The sequence below is a fragment of the Bombina bombina genome, chromosome 2 (genome assembly GCF_027579735.1).
Source record: "Bombina bombina isolate aBomBom1 chromosome 2, aBomBom1.pri, whole genome shotgun sequence".
Lineage (NCBI taxonomy): Eukaryota > Metazoa > Chordata > Amphibia > Anura > Bombinatoridae > Bombina > Bombina bombina.
The window spans coordinates 307,355,719-307,379,998 of NC_069500.1; positions in this window are offsets into that span (position 1 = coordinate 307,355,719).

The window sequence follows — 24,280 nt, forward strand, 5'->3', positions numbered from 1 at the left end:
TTAATCTATTAGCAGCAGGGCCGTCTTTAACACAGGGCAAAAGGGGCAGCTCCCCAGGGCACAGTCTTTGTTGAAGGGCCCAAGAGTCCTAAAAAAAAAAAAAAGAAATTAGAGCTGCTAAAATCCTATTGGCTGTTCCAATGAGCCAATAGGATTAGAGCTGCTAAAATCATATTGGCTGTTCCAATCAGCCAATAGGATTGAGCTCTAATCCTATTGGCTGATTGAAATCTTTCAGCCAATACGAATGCAAGGGACGTCATCTTGGATGAAGTCACTTGGATTGAAGTTCCAGTTTACGGCGACGACCGTATGAAGAGAATGCTCCATGCCGGATGTCTTCAAGATAGACCCACTCTGCACCGGATGGATGAAGATAGAAGATGCCGTCTGGATGAAGATTTCTTGCCGCCTGGATGAGGACTTCGCCGGCTGGATAAAGATGGAAGAGGCCGCCTGGATGAAGACTTCTTCCCGCATGGATGAGGACTTCACCGGCAGGATGGATCTTTCAAGCGGGACTTCAAGAACTGTAAGTAGATGGTCGGGGGTTAGTGTTAGGTTTTTTAAGGTTTTTATTGGGTGCATTTTATTTTTAGTTTAGGGTCTGGGCATGTAAAAGTGCTAAATGCCCTTTTAAGGGCAATACCCATACAAATGCCCTTTTCAGGGCAATGGGGAGCTTAGGTTTTTTTGGATAGTTATTTTATTTGGGGGGTTGGTTGTGGGAGTGGTGGGTTTTACTGTTGGGGGGGGTGTTTGTATTTTTTTTTTACAGGTAAAAGAGCTGATATCTTTGGGGCAATGCCCCACAAAAGGCCCCTTTAAGGGCCATTGGTAGTTTATTGTAGGCTAGGGCTTTTTTTATTTTGGGGGGCTTTTTTATTTTGATAGGGCTATTAGATTAGGTGTAATTCTTTTTTATTTTTGATAATTTGTTTCTTATTTTTGTAATTTAGTGTTTGTTTTTTTATGTAATTTAGTATTTTTATTTTAGTAATTTTAGTGTCTATTTTTTTTTGTAATTTTAGGTTTTAGTGTAAGTCAGGTTAGGTTTTTTTTCAAAGGTAAGTTTGTATTTATTTTAACTATGTAGTTATTAAATAGTTAATAACTATTTACTAACTAGTCTACCTAGTTAAAATAAATACAAGCTTACCTGTGAAATAAAAATAAAACCTAAGCTAGCTACAATATAACTATTAGTTAGGTTTTATTTCACAGGTAAGTTTGTATTTAGTTTTAAATAGGTATTATTTAGTTAGTAATTGTAACTTTAGTTTAGCTCTATTTTAATTTATGTTAAAGTTAGGGGGTGTTAGGGTTAGTGTTAGGTTTAGGGTTTAATAGATTTATGTAGTGGTAGTGATGTGGGAGGCCAGAGGTTTAGGGGTTAATAACTTTAGTATAGTGGGGGCTACATCGGGAGCAGCAGATTAGGGGTTAATAGTTTTATGTAGGTGGCGGAGATGTTGGGGGTGGCAGATTAGGGGTTAATAACTATATGTAGGTGGCAATATCTGGGGCAGCAGATTAAAGGTTAATAACTGTATGTAGGTGGCGGCGATATTGGGGGGCGTCAGATTAGGGGTTAATAACTGTATGTAGGTGGGGGCAATATCGGGGGCGGCAGATTAGGGGTTAATAGTTTTATGTAGGTGGCGGCGATGTTGGGGTGGCAGATTAGGGGTTATTAACTATATGTAGGTGGCGGCGATATTGGGGGCGGCATATTAGGGGTTTATAACTGTATGTAGGTGGCGGCGATATCGGGGGCGGCAGATTAGGGGTTAATAACTGTATTTAGGTGGTGGCGATATCAGGGGCGGCAGATTAGGGCCTAATAACTGTATGTAGGTGTCGGCGATGTCGGAGGCAGCAGATTATGGCTGTTTAGACTCAGGGTTTATGTTAGGGTGTTAGGTTTAAATGTAACTTTTTATTTCCCCATAGACATCAATGGGGCTGCGTTACGGAGCTTTTCACTCCGCGATCGCAGGTGTTAGGCTTTTTTTTTTGCCGGATCTCCCCATTGATGTCTATGGGGAAATTATGCATGAGCACGTCAAAGCAGCACTTGATTTCGGTGCGGTATGGAGCTCAACACCACCATATCGCCCGCACAAGTCTGCTTTTTTTAACCATGTCATAGCAGTGCTATAGGGTGGTGAAATAATGTTACTTTTGTGGCGGTTGTTAAAATCCCTATAGCGCTCAAAACTCATAATCTAGCTGTATGTGAATAAAGTGGTAACATCCTTATTGAAGAAACTGGGTGCAAGTTATTTCTTTGGAGTGTGTTTGGAGACTCTGCACCGGCCATTGTTATCTTACAGGGAGTGCTAAGGTTGTGTAAGATATTAATATATATATATATATATATATATATATATATATATATATATATATATATATATATATATATCAAGCTTATCAAGCTATTGAAGACTTGGGAAAAATTAGAGGCCAACGATATTCTGGTCACATTGGATGTGACCAGTTTATATACCATCATTCCCCACACGCAGGGCATGGCAGCAGTGTCTAACCACCTCCTTAAATATCCCTATGTAGGTCCTCCAGTGGATGTAATTATGGAACTGCTAGACTTTTGCTTGAGTTGCAACTACTTTAAGTTCGAGAAAGAATTCTTTTTGCAAACATCAGGGACGGCGATGGGGTCCAATGTGGCCCCATCCTACGCGATCCTTTTTATGGCATGGTTCGAGACAGAAGAAACTGATGCCTTTGGGGATATCAGAGTGAAATTATACAGGAGGTACATAGACGATTTGCTGGTCATATGGGGTGGTACCTCTGAGGAACTTCTGTCCTGGTTCACGGATCTAAACAGTGTTAATCCCCAGGTTCGGTTTAAACTGACCTTCAATACTGAGAGTATTGATTTCCTTGATCTGAGGATCTATAAGGCTGACATGAAACTTTGTACAACGTTGTTTCAGAAGGAAACAGATAAAAACTCCTTATTGGATGTTTCCTCCAAGCTTAAAGAAAGCGTTGCCAAAATCTCAGTTCAAACGGGTAGTTCGCAACAATACAGATGAAAAGAATAAAGAACGCCAATTGATTGACATGCAGAAGAAATTTGTAGACCGAGGATATGGATCTATCCAGCTAGAACAAGCACTGACCGAGTCACTATCCATGAGCCAAGAACAAGCATTGTTAAAAGTGGACAAAGCAATAAATAACCAAAGGATGATTTTTACTACCACATTCTCTCCTGAAAAGTTGCAAGTTTCTAAAACATTAAATGAACATTGGAACATTCTATCTAGTGATAACTCCTTGCCCTTTGCTAATATGGATACACCCATGGTGGGGTTCAAGAGAGGATGATCTCTAAAGGATATGTTATTGAGACCAGATAATAGTGACCGCTACATGCCAACTACCTGGTTGAGCACCACTAAGAAAGGTTGTTTCCGGTGTAGTGGATGCATCATCTGTGGTGGCTTAACACAGAGTAACATGTTTACACATCCTTGGTCCAACAAGAAATTCCATATTCAGCATAGGGTCACTTGCGCGACCACATTTATTGTATAGCTGCTTCATTGTTCTAGTGGCAGGTTTTATGTGGGGAAGACCCAGGATGACCTTAGGACAAGAATGGCGAACCGATCGGCAATAAGTAAGGCCATCAAAGTAGGCGATTCCGACCAACTGGTGGCTAGACATTTTTGCATTAATAAGCATGGGGTTTCTGATTTGAGGTACATTATAATAGATCATATCCCAAAATGCAACAGGGGAGGAGACAGGGCCAAATGCCTACTACAAAGAGAGTCCCAGTGGATTTTTAACTTGGATACCAAAGGGACTGAATGTACATTTGGATTACCAATGCTTTTTGTAGTAGTGTATTTGGGACTGATATGTACAGGGCCAGGAAAACATTGTCAGGAATAGAAAATTTGCAGTATTCCATTAGGACTCCTAGTGGGGTTAGTATACTACTAGGATTGTCAAGTCTGATGCTTAGTAGGAATGTTCAGTATAGTCTAGTGGATATACAGAAACTATTAGCAAGTTTGATGATTGGTCTTCTCAGGCTTTAGGTAGGGGTAGAATGCTTTGGTAATAGCAGAATGTTACCAGTTTAATTTAAGGTTTACCACTATAAGTATATATATATTATATGTTGATAGTTGCTATTGCACCATAGTATTGATAATCAGCTGCTTTAGTATGCTATTGCCGCATTTGATGAGTCCTATACCAATGAGTGAAACTAGATGCGTTATTGAACATGATGGATTAGCGGTTTTTCATATGTCCCTGATTAAGTTATAATTGCAGAGATGGTTTGTGAAATATGTTTGGGATATAGGTTACAATTGCTAACAATATTATTTCATCATTAGGAGTTGATATGCATTTTAGTTGAGACACTATGTATTTTCCCTTTGTGTTTTTAATTTTGTCCGCTCTCCGTACTGCCAGTCACGCATGCGCAGTTGCACTTCACGGACGCGCTGGAGACTGACGATGTCCTGACACTGTGGAGGTTGTGGGTGATAAATGGTGAGTTTTTGTGTATGGTGGCTAGTGGTCTGAGGACGGGGGAGACCCCGAAAACGTTTACTGCTGATTAAATTGTAAATTGTTTAAAACGGCGAGTGCCTTCCTTATTTTTATTTCATATATACACACATACATTCATATTAGTGCCGCACTCAAGCGGTATCAAGTCTGCACACAGAAAAAAATTATTGCCCACAAGGAAAATTAGAGGGAGCATTGATACCTAGGTATAGGCTATTGACAAACTAAGTAAACACAGCCAGCATAATAATTACACTCACAGTGGGAGGTGGAAGAGATAAAGCTCTAAAATTTTCATTTTTAATTGTTCTTTCTAAGAGCCAGATTACACATGAAACGCAAACATGTGTGCGCAAACGATGTCGGGTTTTCATAATCGTTTTAAACTGCCCTTGTATTATGAGTTGAAAGTAAACACGATTGCGTGAGCACAATCATAATTTACGCTAGAATGATTACTGTGTCAGAGCTCTGGTTAACTCTTTCGCAAAAAAAGTGTAACAAAACACATAAAAAATACATTACAAAGTACAGTTACACTCAAAATAACAACATCTAATAAAAAGCATTCAAAAAACATTGCACAAAAAAGTTATAAGGGCTCAAAGATATGAGGTCTCAGGTGTTAGAAAAATAAAGCAGGCAAAGTGCTTTAACATAGGGATACATATATACATGTCTGAAGATGGATATGTGTGTATATATATACAGTATATATATAGATATGTCTATATACGTATACAAATGTATTTATGTATTTATATTTGTATATATGTATTTATAGACATATATAAACATATGAACACATAAATACATATGTACACACATATTGACATATATAAGTGTATTGGAGGCTTAGAGCCCTTTGCAGTTATGTAGATGAAAACATGTAAAATCATAGTTATGCAATATTCATATTTTTATGTTGGGTTTGCGCATATTAGAATATGCAAACTCATAATACCAGCCCAACCTGACGAGCGCAAATAGTTTAATTCTGGCGCAATTAGCGGTCTAGTGTAAGCGCTAAATAGGGCTCCACTTGTAATCTGGCCCTACGTTTTGTACAGAGAAAGAGATAAGAAAGGGAAGCATTTGAGTAATAAGATAACAAAATCTGATCTGTTTCCAAGCTTAGCCTATTTTGATGGGATGTGGTTTCAAAGAGCAAATCCAGCAATTTATTTTGCAAAAAGAAGCATAAATTAGCAATTTCTCATACATTTTATACGCTGCAGCTGGTATAACAAGTCATGGAGATTGAGGAACACATTCAGGGAATTTTGTTTTTTACAATGAACTGTCCCTTTAATGCATTATAAAACATTAATGAAAAATCATCAGAAAAATAAACTTAAGCGTGCTACCCTTTAGAGAATACAGAGAGATTCATCATGCAGTGATGTTGCTTGACATTAGTAGCCCTATAATATACCAATATGTGAGCATATTTCCTATCTCACCTCTTATTTTTCCATTTAAATTAGATATTATTTATAATAAGGAGCAAATGTGACAACAGAGTTGTTTATGCATTATTTATATTGTTATACCACAATCCCCTACTGCATTATCCTTTACTGCACTGCAATTTCTAAAAGAGACTTATGATCCATTTCTCAAAAGTTCTCCAACTTATAGTGAAATGTTTGTGTAGACTTCACAGGAACAGAACTCACTGAATTCTTGAACAAAAAATTGTGGTTTACAGTTTACAAGGAAGCACCTGACATTAATTCTCAGTCAGCGAATACAAATTACTAAATGTACCACAAAAGAGTCAACACAATTTAAATACACATTTAAACAAAATGTATAGTTATATCATTAATAGTTTGTTTCTGCAAATAAAATAAAATTGTACGGGGCGTGTTGGCGTGTCTCTGGGCAGTACCTTGAATGTTCGCAATATTGGTTGCTCTGTGTAGCCTGCTGTTAATCTGCCGCTTATCAGCAGATTGTGAAGCCATCAAGATAGTTTTTTCCAGATCTCCGAGGTCTACAGACAAGGCTGATTCACCATTTACAAGAATGAGCTGAGTCCTACACAAGAACACCGAACTGGAGCGTTGAGGCCTAAAGCAGCTCTTGGGCGGAGAAGCCTTAAACCCCCCTCACCCAGGTAATTATAATATGGGGTAACCAATGCACTGATACAGGAATATAAAACCCTTTATCACTGCTGTGAAAATAGAGAAGCTCTTTAATGTTTTGCAGAATCTTTTGCTAAATTTTGAACAAACGTTTTGTGAACAGCTTGAGTTTGTACAGCCACGAGTTACTGAACCGGTGCCTGTGGGAAGTATTCACCCCCTGCCCTATGCTGCGCTAACAGGAAACAAAGCTTCCTTACAACATAGTGAGCATACTGATGACTTGCACAACTCGCTGACATCTGAGACAGTTTTGTCGGTGACTATGGATGAAGCTGCAGACTTACAGCATGCCCAACTGAGCGACCAAGGCTACAGAATGCCTTTTAAAATGATATGAAACCCAAAAATGTTCTTTTGTGATTCAGAGCATAACATTTTTAAAAAGTTTCCAATTTACTTGTATGATCAAATTTGCTTCATTCCCATGATATTCTGTGTTGAAGAGATACCTAGGTAGGCATCTGGAGCACTACATGTCAGGAAATGGATAACATTCTTGCAAAAATGCTGCAATATAGTGCTCCAGAAATGGGCCGGCTCCTAAGCATACATAACTGCTTTTTCAAACAAGGATACCAAGAGAACGAAGACAAATTGATAATAGAAGTAAAGTAGAAAGTTGTTTAAAATCACAGGCTCTTCTATCTTAATCATGAAAGAAAATTTTTGGGTTTCCTATCCCTTTAACTACAACACTCAAGAGGTAGTTCCGATGAGGAAAATTCCCCTGGATAAATTAATTGTCTCTCTGCAAGATGGAGCTTTGGTCTCTACTCCAAAAAGACAATGCCCCTTTATATTCCGGGTTGCTACACAAACACTCAACTGGAGATTCTGTCTGTGTCATCATGTATATTTGTTTTTGTGGAGAACATGCTGTGCCGGGTGCTAGGTGTGCCTGCGGGAAGGTAGGAATAGGATATGTCTGGACGTCATCTACTTCAACACTATGCCCAGGGCTGGCTCAACCATGGGACCAAGTGGATTTTATTTTTAACTACTCCCGCACGGCACTCTGCTCAGAGGAAGATGCTTCCATTCTAAAGCCAGCAGAGGTTGGTATAGTCTTGGCTTGAAATAATGGAATTAAAGTATATAAAAAAGAAATCTTAAAAAAAAATATTTCTCTCTTATATTTAATTTATTTTGTTCCCTTTACCTATCTCTTTGTAGTAGGTTTCCTAATTCCTTGAAATGGACTTACATCACTGCTTGTCTTCCTCCCCTCCATCTTCTTTTTTTTTTTTTTTAAACATTATTTTTCATTCTAATAATTTTCCTGCGCACAAAGCCATTCCACCTGAATTCCAGTAATTGCCATCCAGCAGATGAGCCATAGCCCACCAGTATTATAGTAATTGTCAGTAACATCAGTTGTGGTTAGTTCACATCCATATTGAGAGCTTTCTGATATAAACTTACTTTATGACTCCAATGTGTGTCCATGATCAGAAGTAGTTTAATTCCTTACTGGGGAGGTAACTTGGAAGTCTTGTGGTCCTTTTAAACATAATTCTTTTTTCCCCACTTTCTGCCTCTCTGTTTCTAGATCAAAAGTTGGCACTCACTCTTCAGCTGTTATTTGGAAGCATTCTATCAGTTCTGTCATTCAGTTAGTTAATTCCAAAAAAAGAATTCTTAAAAATTTGTAGATACTGTATATACATAATGTAAACTCAGCTATGGTTATACTAGTTATGTACAGTATGTGTGTGTATATTTATATATATATATATATATATATTTATATTTAAAATCTGCTGCCATTGCTGCGCTACTTACACCCTTAGCTGCACCAGGTTCTCATGCTGTGTCTTCCCAGCAGATTGCTGTCGACTTGTAATACCAGCGCACATAAGCGCGTGCTCGTATTACACAGTGGAGCGCAAAAATCCCTTTCATGGAAACAATAGTTAGCACTCCACTTGTAATCTGACCCTATGGCCCCAATTTATCAAAGGGCTTGCGGACCTGATCCGACACTGCGGATCAGGTCCGCAAGACCTCGCTAAATGCGGAGAGCAATACGCTCTCCGCATTTAACATTGCACCAGCAGCTCACAAGAGCTGCTGGTGCAACGCCGCCCCCTGCAGACTCGCGGCCAATCGGACGCCAGCAGGGAGGTGTCAATCAACCCGATCGTACTCGAACGGGTTGATTTCCGGCGATTCCTGTCCGCCTGCTCAGAGCAGACGGACAGGGTTATGGAGCAGCGGTCTTTAGACCGCTGCTTCATAAGTTGTGTTTCTGGCGAGTCTAAAGACTCGCCAGAAACACGGCCCTTCAAGCTCCGTACGGAGCTTAATAAATGGGCCTGTATATGTTTATACATATGACTGTAATACTTATATACGGATTATTTTCTGGCTCAACATTAGCCTTGTTTCTTTTACTTTCCTCATGAAATTTCTGAATAATCTGGTGAAGTTCAAGAATGGCTTCTTCTTGCTATGGGAGGAATTTGGGATATTGGTATTTGATGTTATAAAAGTTAAAGTGAATGTAAATTTTGATTCTAAAGTGCCCGATTTTTAAAAATTCGATTAAAAACAGGGGCACTTTAATTCATCAAAATTTACATTTAACTCGTGCTGTGAAAAAAAACTTACCTTTTAATCTTCACAGCAGCTCCAGCTTCCTCCACCCATAGCAAAACCTCTTCCTGGGTCTAAAATGATGAATCTGGCTTTCTCCAATCACGCCATTGAATCAGACACTGATTCCCCCGGTGGGGGGGGGGGGGGGAAGCCGTGATTGGAGGATGACCTATTCATCATTTCTGACATCAGTAATGGCTTGCGACGACCGGAGGAAGCTGGAGCTGCTGTCAAGTTTAAAAGGTATTTTTTCACAACACAAGTGAAATGTAAATTTTGATGAATTAAAGTGCCCCTGTTTTTAATCGAATTTTTAAAAACTGGGCACTTTAGCATCAAAATTTACCTTCACTTTAAGTATGTACTGTTTCTATCTGTTACCTCATAATTGAATATGTAATAAGTAAGAAAAGAAAGTTGAATCATTTGTACTCAATCTGTACTGGTTTTACAATTTGAAAATTCTGTGCTCTGTGATGTCAGTTTAATGTGAATGTTTTATTTGCACACTGTACCAGTACTTTTTTACTTTGCACCACTTCAAGGAAATAAACAAAATCTGATGCAAATAAAAGTCCTTTGAACTAAGAGAACAATACAAATAAAGAAAAGTGCACCCAAATGGTGTAGTAAATCAAAGCAATGTTTAAAATCTTCAAAAGAGAAAGAAGAATCTCACTCATGTGATAGTTGTCACTTTCTGGGATAGTTTGCAGCTCTCTAGCTAGCTATGTCACATATATATATATATATACCTTTTTTTTTATTTATTTTTTATTTGGACAGGGTCTATTATTTCCTGTCACAGCCCCACAAGGGGGCTGTGGTCTTTACATGAAGACAAAAGAGTAGCTTTTCCTTGCCCATGCTCAGTAGAGGACTTTTGCTGCAAAATAATGTGACAGTAGAACTTAAGTTGTATGATAGTAGCTCCTTTATCTTATTAACAACAGTGGCTACACTGAGAATTTCTAAGTGCTCATTTCGCAAGAAAACAAGTAAGTTGCTTGCTTTTTTAACACAACCTTTTTCATGTTTACTTTGCTTTAACGTTTTTTTTTATTGTTTTTTTTAATAAAGGAGCTCTGCTTCATATCCCTTTAAGTTTAAAATCCTCTGTTGAGTAGAGAATAACTACCTCTTTGGAAAGGCTTGAAAATACAGCCAATAGAATGCGAGCTCAATGTGATTGGCTGATTGGATCAGCCAATCGGATTGAACTTCAATCTGATTGGCTGATTGAATCAGCCAATCAGATTTTTCCTACCTTAATTCTGATTGGCTGATAGAATCCTATCAGCCAATCAGAATTCGAGGGACGCCATCTTGGATGACGTCACTTAAAGGAATATTCATTCTGCGAGTAGGCATCGGTGAAGAAGGATGGCTCCGCGTCGGCTGCTTTGAAGATGGCTCCTCTCCGCTCCGGATGGATGAAGATTGAAGACGCCGCCTAGATGAAGACTTCTATCGGATGGAAGACCTCTTCAGCGCCCCTTGGATGAAGACTTCTATTGGATGGAAGACATCATCAGCCCTTGAATGATGACTTCGGCCCGGCTGGGTGAACACGACTCAAGGTAGGGAGAACTTCAGGGGGATAGTGTTAGGTATATTTAAGGGGGTTTGGGTTAGAGTAGGGGTATGTGGGTGGTGGTTTTTAATGTTGGGGGGTTGTATTTTTTTTTACATGCAAAAGAGCTGATTACTTTGGGGCATGCCCCGCAAAAAGCCCTTTTAAGGGCTGGTAAAAGAGCTGGTTACCTTGTAATTTAGTATAGGGTAGGGACTTTTATTATTTTTTTTTTATTATTTTATTAGGGGGCTTAGATTAGGTGTAATTAGTTTAAAATTCTTGTAATCTTTTTTTATTTTCTGTAATTTAGTGTTTTTTTTGTTGTACTTTAGTTAGTTTATTTAATTGTATTTAATTGTAGCTACTTGTAGGTAATTTATTTAATTTATTTAATGATAGTGTAGAGTTAGGTTTAATTGTAACTTATGGTTAGGATTTATTTTACAGGTAATTTTGTATTTCTTTTAGCTAGGTAGTTATTAAATAGTTAATAACTATTTAATAACTATTGTACCTAGTTAAAAGAAATACAAAGTTGCCTGTAAAATAAATATAAATCCTAAAATAGCTACAATGTAATTATTAATTACATTGTAGCTATCTTAGGGTTTATTTTACAGGTAAGCATTTAGTTTTAAATAGGGATAATTTAGTTAATGATAGTGTAGTGTTAGGTGTAATTGTAACTTAGGTTAGTTTTTATTTTACAGGTAAATTTGACTTTATTTTATCTAGGTAGCTATTAAATAGTTAATAACTATTTAATAGCTATTGTACCTAGTTAAAATAAATTTAAATTTGCCTGTAAAATAAATATAAATCCTAAAATAGCTACAATATAATTATAAGTAATATTGTAGCTATATTAGGGTTTATTTTATAGGTAAGTATTTAGTTTTAAATAGGATTAATTTTGTTAATAAGAGTAATTTTTATTTAGATTTATTAAAATAATATTTAAGTTAGGGGGGTGTTTGGGTTAGTGTTAGACATAGGTTTAGGGGTTAATTAGTTTAATATAGATGGTGGCGGTATAGGGGGGGCAGGATAGGGGTTAATAAATTTATTATAGGTGGCGACGGTGTAGGGGGGCAGATTAGGGGTTAATAAGTTTAATATAGGTGGTGGCGGGGTCCGGGAGCGGCGGTTTAGGGGTTAAACAATTTATTTAGTTGCGGCGGGGTACGGGATCGGCAGGATAGGGGTTAATAAATTTATTATAGGTGGCGGCTGTATAGGGGGGCAGGATAGGGGTTAATAGGTATTATGTAGGTGGTGGCGGGGTCTGGGAGCGGCGGTTTAGGGGGTAATACATTTATTTAGTTGCGGCGGTGTAGGGGGGGGCAGATTAGGGGTGTTTAGACTCGGGTACATGTTAGGGTGTTAGGTGTAGACAGCTCCCATAGGAATCAATGGGATGTCGGGCAGCAGCGAACATGAACTTTCGCTATGGTCAGACTCCCATTGATTCATATGGAATCCGCCGCCTCTAGGGCGGCGGAATGAAAACCAGGTACGCTGGGCCGGAAAAGTGCTGAGCGTACCTGGTAGTCATTTGATAACTTCCAAAAGTAGTTAGATTGTGCCGAACTTGCGTTCGGAACATCTAGAGTGATGTAAGAATTGATCTGTGTTGGACTGAGTCCGGCGGATCGATGCTTACGTCACTATATTCTACTTTTGCCGGTGTGTAGGACTTGATAACTTAGGCGAATCAGCCTCGCCACAAATACGCTGCGGAATTCCAGCGTATTTGAGGTTGACGGCTTGATAACTAGAGGCTAAAGTGTTTACCAGTTCTACACTGTTTCTTCAGGTATACAATTCACAATATATAAACTATATAGCCAGAGAACTTACATAAAACACTTCATTCAACAAATGTTTGCCAAAAAATCTAAATAAAGGAATTTGTATTGTGAATTTTGAGCAAATTCCACCTGTATAAAGCTGGCAAAATAAATCAATGAGACTAGCAGGAGTAAAATGGTTAGTCAGGGCTATAACAGAATACCAGAAACACTCAGGAACTAAACTGCTGCAGTCTGCATTTATGTTATTCATTCCATTGCAGTCCTGCATCTGGGATTCTAAAAAGGTAAATAATTAAATACTTCCAGTAATGCCTAAGAATAGAATGCTGTTCTAAGAATAGTGACTTGTGAACTCTCAAACAAGCAAACACTTCAAATGGCCAACATATATGTATGTACTTTTGAAGTTTGTAGCACTATTTGCTAATGCTCGAGTCCTGATATATGAAGTCCCTGGTAATGAATTTAGTGATATTTGTTCACTTACAGTGATCTTGGTTGTAAATAAAAATTCCACTGGAGAGAAAAAGGTAATATTGAGTTGCCTGCACATATGATGATACAAAATAACAAATATGATAGCCTCATTACTGACAGGAAAAACAGATACATGCATAACGACACTAACGACCCTTTACTGCCCAGGTCTGACAGTGTGCTGATTTAGTTTGTTTTTTTTGTGGGTGGGGCATAATGACTCATGGATTGAGTCTGGGGATTTTATAGAGTGTGGCCAATGGGGATGTGGTCAGAGTTGAGTCTGAGCAGTACTGAATAGGGTTTGTGCATTTTATGTGCCAGGTTAGGGGTATCTGTTTGGTGTTTGATTAATAGAAAATGTAATAAAAATAAAGTAATTTGGGACAGTGCAACAGACAACCAAAATGAGGCCGTCCATGCAAATTGTGTGACATTTTATAGTTCCAGAAAAGGTACCTTAGTGACTTAAAAGCTTGCAACTGTTTTCCTTTCATGGGACATAAAAGTGTAAAAAGAAAATGCTCTTATGTGTTAGAGCACTTTATTGTTGAACCTTTGTTTGCATACAACCAAAGGGTTAAACACATAGTTAAAGTCAGCTCCACAGCAGAGAGCAGCAATGCACTACTGTCTGGGAGCTATCTGAACATATCTAGTGAGCAAGTGACAAGAGGCATATATATGTGTAGGCACCAATCACCACAAGGCCTAGTTGCTGATTCTGATCCTATCTATGTTTTTTTAATAAAAAAATCAAGATAACAGCAAATTTTATAATATAAATAAAGTGAAAAGTAAAAACGGCATACTCTATCTGATTAATGAAAGTTTATTTTGGCTTTCATATCCCTTTCAGTTAGCTATGAAACCTATCACATATATATCTACAATGATGCCTTCATAGATTAATAAATACACATATACATTGTCATCAGGGTTTTATTCACTTTTAGCTTATTAGCTACAGTGTGACTTTATTTAGATAATTATTTAAAATTTAAGTAAACTGAACAGTTATAAACAATTAATTAAGCATAACACTGTGTATATACCATTCTGGAATTTGTGCATTGCTGTGTGCTTTATTTCTAAAAATATTGTGAATCACCGGTGTAGACCAACATATGGTAGAAGCTAGCACTAACATTCATCAGAGGGACAACTTCCTGGGTTATTAGGTGATAAGGCTTTGTAATCTATTCCCTATCATTTTATATATTCTGTATATACAGCTTTGGCTGACAAGTAAATACAATTATAAACTGTACTATCGATATATATATATATATATATAAATAAAATAGAATAAAAAGGTAAGCGCTACCTAGCATATAATATGTAGGAGTATAAATAAAGGATGATACATATATAATAAATAAAACCACATATACAGATGAATAAATGAATAAAAAACCTAATAAGTAATAATAGTTGATAAAACTTAATAAAAAAATTAATAAAAAGTCTTAAAACTCAAAGGAAGAGACACTTGAGCAGTTCATATAAATCCAAAAACTTCTTCAGACTTCCAATTCCTATATGGGTGTGCACTTACTTGAGTTGACCTCAATCAGTATGAGGTAAGTAGAGACGTAATCACTTGTCACAACACCCGCTGTCTGCATAAGCCTCTTGTATAGGATACAGGACCACCTTTTTATATTGGAGTATTCACGGTTAAAAACTTTCAAATCCTCTTTCCATAGAGTAGGGTAGAACTTCAATATGGTGCCATAGAATGCAAAGAAAAAAGGAAACACTAATAGTGCATTAACCTTTTTATTAATTAAAATACAGAACACCAGTAGATTAAACCTACTCACAAGAGGGACCTCAATATATGAGGTAAAAGTACAGCGTGCAAATCCAAACACAGGCAAATATCAGCAAATGTCAGCAGCTTGTAGTGATACTTAGCAATGAAACCTTACGCGTTTCGAAGGCGTGTACGACTTGCCGTCTGCCTTCTTCGTCAGAGGTAAATGTTTGCTATAGCGCCTGTGCGTCTTTTACAGACGTCAGGCGTGATTACGTCAGGAGGGCGGATGGCTTAGTTTCCATAGCGATCGAGTATCAACAGGAAGAAACTTTAAGTGTGTATTTACGATGTACAAAAGATCAATATTGGACGTTAACAGTAGGGTACATCTGTGTCCAAAAATATTATACCCTTAATCAAGGATATGTATATATATGTATAGGTACTATAATATGATAAAAAAATATATATATTTCGGAAATAAGACATCCGACACCTCAATTGTTCGTATATCAGTAAGTGCACTTAAAATCAATATAAATAATTTGAAAATCTAATATATATAAAATATTCAATAAAATATAGAATATAATCGATGATTGCTAAAGGCATATATAAATTGATATGTCATAAAAATGAATACTTGATGATACAGGAATAATACATATGTAGAAGAAAACTTCACATAAAATACATATAATAAAAAAGAAAAAATATATATATAAAATTTTTTTTTCAATATATATATATGTATTTGTTAAAATGCCTACACAGCAGAGGGCATAAAGATTCTAACATATTTCATAGGGGAATAAATGGAGGATCTATTGAAAAAATAAATAAATATATATATATATATATATATATATATATATATTTTATATATTATTTGTAGGGGAACAATAGATGCCAAAACTACAAAAAAGCAGCAATGTCAATATCCTTATTTAGACCATATGGCACCATGGTATTAAATAGGTGAATCCAATAGGTCTCTCTTTGCCTGAGGAGACGTTCCCTGTCTCCCCCTCTCTCAGATGTTTTCACCAATTCCAGAATGGTACCTCTGAGACATTTGGGGTCTTGCTCATGAACCACCCTGTAGTGTTCAGAGAGATTGTGAGATTTTAGGCCATCTTTAATATTGGTTATATGCTCGTACATTCTCTTCTTAAAGGGGCGTGTAGTGCGACCTATGTACTGAAGGTCACAACTACATTGAATCAGGTACACTACGTATTCTGTTTTACAATTACATAGTGTCTGTATATCACATTGTTTACCATTTGTTGTGGAAATCACCTGCTTGGTAGGTCTATTACCATTATATGCATGTTCACAGGCGCAACAATTCAATCTGTTGCATTTATAGACCCCCTTCGCGCCTCCCTCATTGAGCCAAGTTTTCTTCGGTTGGGTTTTCCTTAATTGGCTTGGTGCCAAAATGTTTTTTAGATTTTGATTCTTTCTAAAGATAAAGCCTGGTTTCTTGTCTAAAACTCCCTTCAGGATTTTGTCTTTATGGAGGATATGCCAGTGCTTAAGAATTATATTCTTAATACCTATTGATCCTTCATTAAATGTGGTGATAAAATTCATTTGTTTTGTTTCTCCATTAGGTTTATTTGATGTGATTTTTGCATTCATACCTTTTATTAAATCCGTATTTTAAAGATTTTTTACTTTATTGTAGGCTGCTTCAATATTCCTTTCTCCATATCCTTTTTCTTTAAATTTCTTTTTTAGAGAAACAGCTTCTTTTTCAAAGTCTGCTTGACGGGAACAATTTCTTTTAATCCTTAAAAATTGGCCATAAGGGACGTTTTTTATCCAACTAGGATGGTGGTTACTTGTAGCATGGATAAAACCATTGCTATCCGTATCCTTTCCATATAGTTTTGTTGCTATTTTTCCTCCTTCTTGAAACAGAACCAAATCAAGAAATTCAATTTCAGTATTATTGAACTTTTCTGTGAATTTAAGGTTAACATCATTATCTTTCATAAAAAGAAAGAATTCAGATAGAGTATCGACACCTCCTTTCCAAATAAATATAATGTCATCAATAAAACGGGACCAAGTTACAATGTTGTCCCTAAAGGGGTTGTTATTCCAGATACATCTCTCTTCCCATAGACCCATATACAGGTTAGCGTAGCTAGGGGCAAATTTAGTCCCCATAGCTGTACCGCTAACCTGTATATAGCATTCATTTTTCAAACATGAAGTAGTTCTGTTCCAAAATGAATTTTATTGATTCCATAATAAACATTTGATTTTTGTCTGGGAGGTTAGTTAACTTTTTTAACCAATATTCAATCGATTGTATGCCCAAAATATGGGGAATATTGGTATAAAGGGCCGTCACATCAACCGTAACCCATATATAGTCTTCCTTCCATTCAATTCCAGTCAATTTACTAATAGTATCAGGGGTATCTTTAATATAAGATTTCATGGATGGTACCAGAGGCTGTAAGAAATTATCAACATATTCTGATAATGAGGATGTCAAAGAGTTAATTCCCGCGACTATGGGTCTACCTGGTGGGTTAATGTCGCTCTTATGGATTTTAGGAAGGTGGTAGAAAACTGCTACCACCGGATCATTATTGGTCAAAAATTTGAATTCGTCCTCATTTAGAACTCCATGAAATTTAGCGGTATCCAATAAATCATTGTATTTTCTGACAAAAATATTAGTAGGGTTATGTGGGAGTTTTTTATAGGTAGTTAAATCATTAAGAAGTCTTTTGGCTTCATTAATGTAATCTGCCCTATTTTGTATTACAACTCCCCCACCCTTGTCCGCTTCCCTAATGACAATGTCCAAATCTTCTTTAAGTTTTTTTTATTTCTAATTTATCATTAGTGCTTGTGTTATCTTTCTTGATTTTGTAATTCTTACAATACTCATAGAAATCCTGAGTGACTAGGCTTTCAAACACTGGGATACAGTTGCCTTTAGAATGTATAGGATAGAACAATGATGTTGGCCGAAAATTTGAATTTTATTCATTATCAATTTCTCATCATATTGTTCTTCCATATTCATGGATTCTCCCCCGGCTGAATTATTTAAATTTGCCAGTAACGCTACTGTCTCCATATCTGCTTCTGTAAGTGAAGTAATATTCATATTTTATGTGACATTTTGGTTTTTCTCAAAATGTCTGCTCAAAGTAAGCTTTTGGCTAAATTTATGTAAATCAATAAACAAAGTGAAGGTGTTAGGCCCCTTAGTGGGGGCAAATGAGAGACCCTTTTTCAATATTCCCATTATGTTGTCATTAAAAGTTTTATCCGAGTTTCCTGAGTCGGAAGGACTACCACTAGATTATATACAGAGTCAGAACCGCATCGGAGTGGGAGAATCATTTGAGACATTTTTTATTATATAGGTTTAGATGCATAGCAGTTATAAACGTTTTGATATATCGCACTTCATCCTAACAATGTAATATATGAAGGCCGCCATCTGGTTTCATAAGTTGACCCTATAAGTTTGGTGACAGTCTTAAGTATGTTTGTTTATTTAGTAGTTTCTATTTTGCCTGCTAGCTGGGATTTCTATATATAGATGCCCCATTTTAATTACAACTTGAAGCGACCCTCTCTATGTAGCTCCAGTGGATTCTATTAATGTTTTTACTTGGTTCCACATATGCTGAATATTAGCAATACTGAAAGTGATGCCCATAAAGTCTGTAATGAAATGGGTAATGTCTATTATAACTTGAAATATCTGTGTTCCCCTTTATTTATGGATTATTATACCATGAGATGTTTGTGGTTGACCTATTATATTGGGACATACCTAAAGCTGTATAATGGGAACTTCCCCCATAGTGTTACTATAACCTATTTAAGCCTACCAGACCTGATCTTACCCAGAGAGTTCATGACAAGCTTCAAGCTTCCTAGCATTATATAGTCTGGGCCTCCTAGTATGCTTTACTATATTGTATAGTAGTTATATATTGACACCTTCCACCTGCTATGACGAATCACCTAAATCCCATTCAAGCCTTTTATCACATTACAACTTACTTTGTTTAAGGGTGGATTAGGAAGCCTGCAACAAGTTAATAAACTGAATATAGATTTTTCGATCTCGTTAAACTGTACTAATGCCTAATAATGATATTCATATTAAGGTCTAATTTAAGACAACCCTAGCAAACTTTTTTTTTATATACCAGCTTAGGTTATTATATACTATAGTAAGAGTTGTCTTATAAGCTACTAGGTCCCTAAATGTCTATGATATTTATTACTTGTATGCTGTTTATGTATATGTCTTATTGCATGATAGTACGCCTCTCCCCTATCCTATATTATAATAGACATGCCTTTCAGCAGAGATTTTTGTCAATCACTATGATGACCCAATTATGTCACATACCATCTATTCTGTTATTGTCACCTAAATGGTGTGTTCTTCTTATTCTATATGTTATTCACTATTATTATTAGTGACTGTAAAACTGTCATCACTAGTCTCTTTATAGTTCTGTCCACATTATCAGTATACATTACTTGTTTATGTTGAGCCTCTCTCCTCCCTTTCCCGCCGGTGCTTGCTGCCTGCGGGTCATATCCCTATTCCTTTTTCCAGCATTGCCTATAGATGGCACTCCCCTAGTAGAGGGGCTCATCCAGAGATTCCCTATGTTCCAAATATCCCAATGTTCCCCTCTCCACATGACGCTGCAGGGAGACTGCTGAGTCCTATTACTCCCCATGCTTAAGTTTTAGATCTCTCTTCGCTACATATTCTACATGTTTGTTATAACTTTCTCTTTATATAGACAGAACACCTTATTTAGATAATTACTCTAACCTGATAAAGCTCTGCCCCTCACAATTGGTTATTCAAACAATAGATCCTCCCTGCGAAGCCCACCCTTATAACCGTATAATGAGTCTTTTCATACCTGCCCTCTTGCCCTGTTTGGCTCCGCCCCCCCATTCCCTTCCCCACTCCACTTTGAGCGGCTTTTGCCCGCTGCGTTCCCTTATCCCTCTCCCCGCTAATTTGGTCCATAAGCGGCCAAACATAAGCCAACCCACATCGATCCTACTTTTACTAGATTATAAATGCTCTTCATGACGATGTGGAGAATATACTCTATCTCCCCTCACCCCCATAAAACCAACCCCCCCTTGCTTCTATAATTTTATTGAATAAATATCTTATGGTATGTCTATCTTTTGCAAGGTGGGGTCACTTCTAATCTACATATCATATAAAATATAAAAATGAGGTCTTAATTTTGATAGTCCAAACTCTTTGCTAATACCTTTAGTAACTGGGATTTACATACCCCTTCTATCTAGCTCTATTGCCTAGTAAACCTTCTTGCTTCTTCATAACATTAACCAACTATAGCCTCTCCACCCTTTTACTACTCCTTATTGAGTCTTATTTTTTAAACTCATGCATGCATACTATGTTGGCATAATGTGTATTGTTGATTTGACAATATCATGGTAATAGCACTGTACTTTTCATCTATGTCACTATTGTTGGATGTGTCACAACTGTTAAATTTGCTTATGACTTCAATAAAAAATTATTTAAAAAAAAAAAAAATTTATCCGAAAGGTTGAATATTTTTACACTATTATCTAATGGTTCCAGTTTGTTTTTTGTTTTTTTGTTGTGTTTGTTTCGAATCCGTTTTCCTCCTCTACATCCCCTATACTTCTTTCTATTTGTCTTTTTTTTTAATTTTGTTTTCTCCACTGTGGGGTAACGTCCCTTTTTTGCCTTAAATTTGGGGCATTTATTTTTGTGCGGTTCCCTAAAAAATCCTGGCTGTTGGAATAGTTAGTTTTAGTGTTTCTCCTAGTTCCGCCCTCATTATTATATGAATAGGTTCTATTATGTCGATATGGTGAAGATACTACTGTGTTTTTTCTCTAATGTGGATTTCTATTTCCATTATGCTGGTAGTAACCTTCATTTCTTTGTCTGTAATTTTCCATATTGGAATCTCTTCTTATATTATAGGCATTCTCTCTCCTACCATTATAATCCTGGTTGTGTAAGGTGTTTCTTGCACCTCTTTGTTCTCCATTACTTTGACTTTGAATCCTATTCCCTGTTTTTTTGGGGATATGCTTAATATTTTTATTCATATTTTTATTTGTATTGTTATTGTATGGACCCTCATTGTTCCTATTCATATTACTTCTGATTTTTCCCTCACTATCAAAATTAGGGGAATATAGGTCCAACCATTCCATACTATTTGCTCTATCCCTGGGGGTGTTAACTTGATCCTCCCAAACTTCAGGATATACAGTTTCAGTTTTGTCCTCCTCATTTGTATCCCTATCATCATTAATTCTTTCTGTATTAAATTTCTCATTGTAATCTCTCATGAATTTTCTCATTTTATTATATTCCACTTTCGCTTCAAAAGTGGCAATCCGAGATTTATTGGAATCATCTAATTCTCTGTAGTAAACATCTCCCTTAAATGCATTGAGTCTTGCTCTAATGTCCTCTATCTCTGTGGTCAGATTGTCTAATTTCTTTTGTCTATATCTAATTAAAATATTAATCATTTTAAAAGATGCCTCTTCTAAAGCTGAGTCCCACTCAGTAAGTAGTTCTACTTCTGATAATTGAATTTTTTTCCAATCTAAGACCCTTTGGCACTATTTGGTATTTTACATACCTTTCCAAGTTTGTACAATCGTACCAATTAAGTAGTTGTTTTCTGGTTAATTTATCTAATTTTTCAAAAAGATGTTTGGGATTAGTAATCCCTAAATTATCCATTAGTATTTGTGGCTCAGTACTAATAGAAAGTTTCTTTATCTTATTCTTGGCATCAAAATATCCCCCATATTCTAGTTCTTGTGGAGTAGCCATATTAAAAAATTAAAGGTATAATAAATGACCAAAAACAATTAAATCGGTCGAAAGATAATTATAATGCTGAGAATATTTAACTAAATATAGACTATAGCAGATATAATTAAAGTAATCTAGAGCAGCTATACCCAGAAAAGAGAAACAACAAGGTATGCAAGTAGAATCCCAGATATAAACAATATATCTTAGGAAGCTCTAGGTCCACCAGCGCTCCAGATGAGGGTTACAATAAATGATCCTCAAAAATGACAATAAATACAGTAGGTTAATACTGAATATGCTTAATGGCTGCAGCTGACCTAAGTCGAAGGGAGATTCTCTGTATCCCCCCTCTAAAGATAGAAATAAAATAGAATAAAAAGGTAAGCGCTACCTAGCATATAATATGTAGGAGTATAAATAAAGGATGATACATATATAATAAATAAAACCACATATACAGATGAATAAATGAATAAAAAAACCTAATAAGTAATAATAGTTGATAAAAGTTAATAAAAAATAATAATAAAAAGTCTTAAAACTCAAAGGAAGAGACACTTGAGCAGTTCATATAAATCCAAAAACTTCTTCAGACTTCCAATTCCCAAATGGGTGTGCACTTACTTGAGTTGACCTCAATCAGTATGAGGTAAGTAGAGACGTAATCACTTGTCACAACACCCGCTGTCTGCATAAGCCTCTTGTATAGGATACAGGACCACCTTTTTATATTGGAGTATTCACGGTTAAAAACTTTCAAATCCTCTTTCCATAGAGTAGGGTAGAACTTCAATATGGTGCCATAGAATGCAAAGAAAAAAGGAAACACTAATAGTGCATTAACCTTTTTATTAATTAAAATACAGAACACCAGTAGATTAAACCTACTCACAAGAGGGGTATCTGTTTGGTGTTTGATTAATAGAAAATGTAATAAAAATAAAGTAATTTGGGACAGTGCAACAGACAACCAAAATGAGGCCGTCCATGCAAATTGTGTGACATTTTATAGTTCCAGAAAAGGTACCTTAGTGACTTAAAAGCTTGCAACTGTTTTCCTTTCATGGGACATAAAAGTGTAAAAAGAAAATGCTCTTATGTGTTAGAGCACTTTATTGTTGAACCTTTGTTTGCATACAACCAAAGGGTTAAACACATAGTTAAAGTCAGCTCCACAGCAGAGAGCAGCAATGCACTACTGTCTGGGAGCTATCTGAACATATCTAGTGAGCAAGTGACAAGAGGCATATATATGTGTAGGCACCAATCACCACAAGGCCTAGTTGCTGATTCTGATCCTATCTATGTTTTTTTAATAAAAAAATCAAGATAACAGCAAATTTTATAATATAAATAAAGTGAAAAGTAAAAACGGCATACTCTATCTGATTAATGAAAGTTTATTTTGGCTTTCATATCCCTTTCAGTTAGCTATGAAACCTATCACATATATATCTACAATGATGCCTTCATAGATTAATAAATACACATATACATTGTCATCAGGGTTTTATTCACTTTTAGCTTATTAGCTACAGTGTGACTTTATTTAGATAATTATTTAAAATTTAAGTAAACTGAACAGTTATAAACAATTAATTAAGCATAACACTGTGTATATACCATTCTGGAATTTGTGCATTGCTGTGTGCTTTATTTCTAAAAATATTGTGAATCACCGGTGTAGACCAACATATGGTAGAAGCTAGCACTAACATTCATCAGAGGGACAACTTCCTGGGTTATTAGGTGATAAGGCTTTGTAATCTATTCCCTATCATTTTATATATTCTGTATATACAGCTTTGGCTGACAAGTAAATACAATTATAAACTGTACTATCGATATATATATATATATATATAAATAAAATAGAATAAAAAGGTAAGCGCTACCTAGCATATAATATGTAGGAGTATAAATAAAGGATGATACATATATAATAAATAAAACCACATATACAGATGAATAAATGAATAAAAAACCTAATAAGTAATAATAGTTGATAAAACTTAATAAAAAAATTAATAAAAAGTCTTAAAACTCAAAGGAAGAGACACTTGAGCAGTTCATATAAATCCAAAAACTTCTTCAGACTTCCAATTCCTATATGGGTGTGCACTTACTTGAGTTGACCTCAATCAGTATGAGGTAAGTAGAGACGTAATCACTTGTCACAACACCCGCTGTCTGCATAAGCCTCTTGTATAGGATACAGGACCACCTTTTTATATTGGAGTATTCACGGTTAAAAACTTTCAAATCCTCTTTCCATAGAGTAGGGTAGAACTTCAATATGGTGCCATAGAATGCAAAGAAAAAAGGAAACACTAATAGTGCATTAACCTTTTTATTAATTAAAATACAGAACACCAGTAGATTAAACCTACTCACAAGAGGGACCTCAATATATGAGGTAAAAGTACAGCGTGCAAATCCAAACACAGGCAAATATCA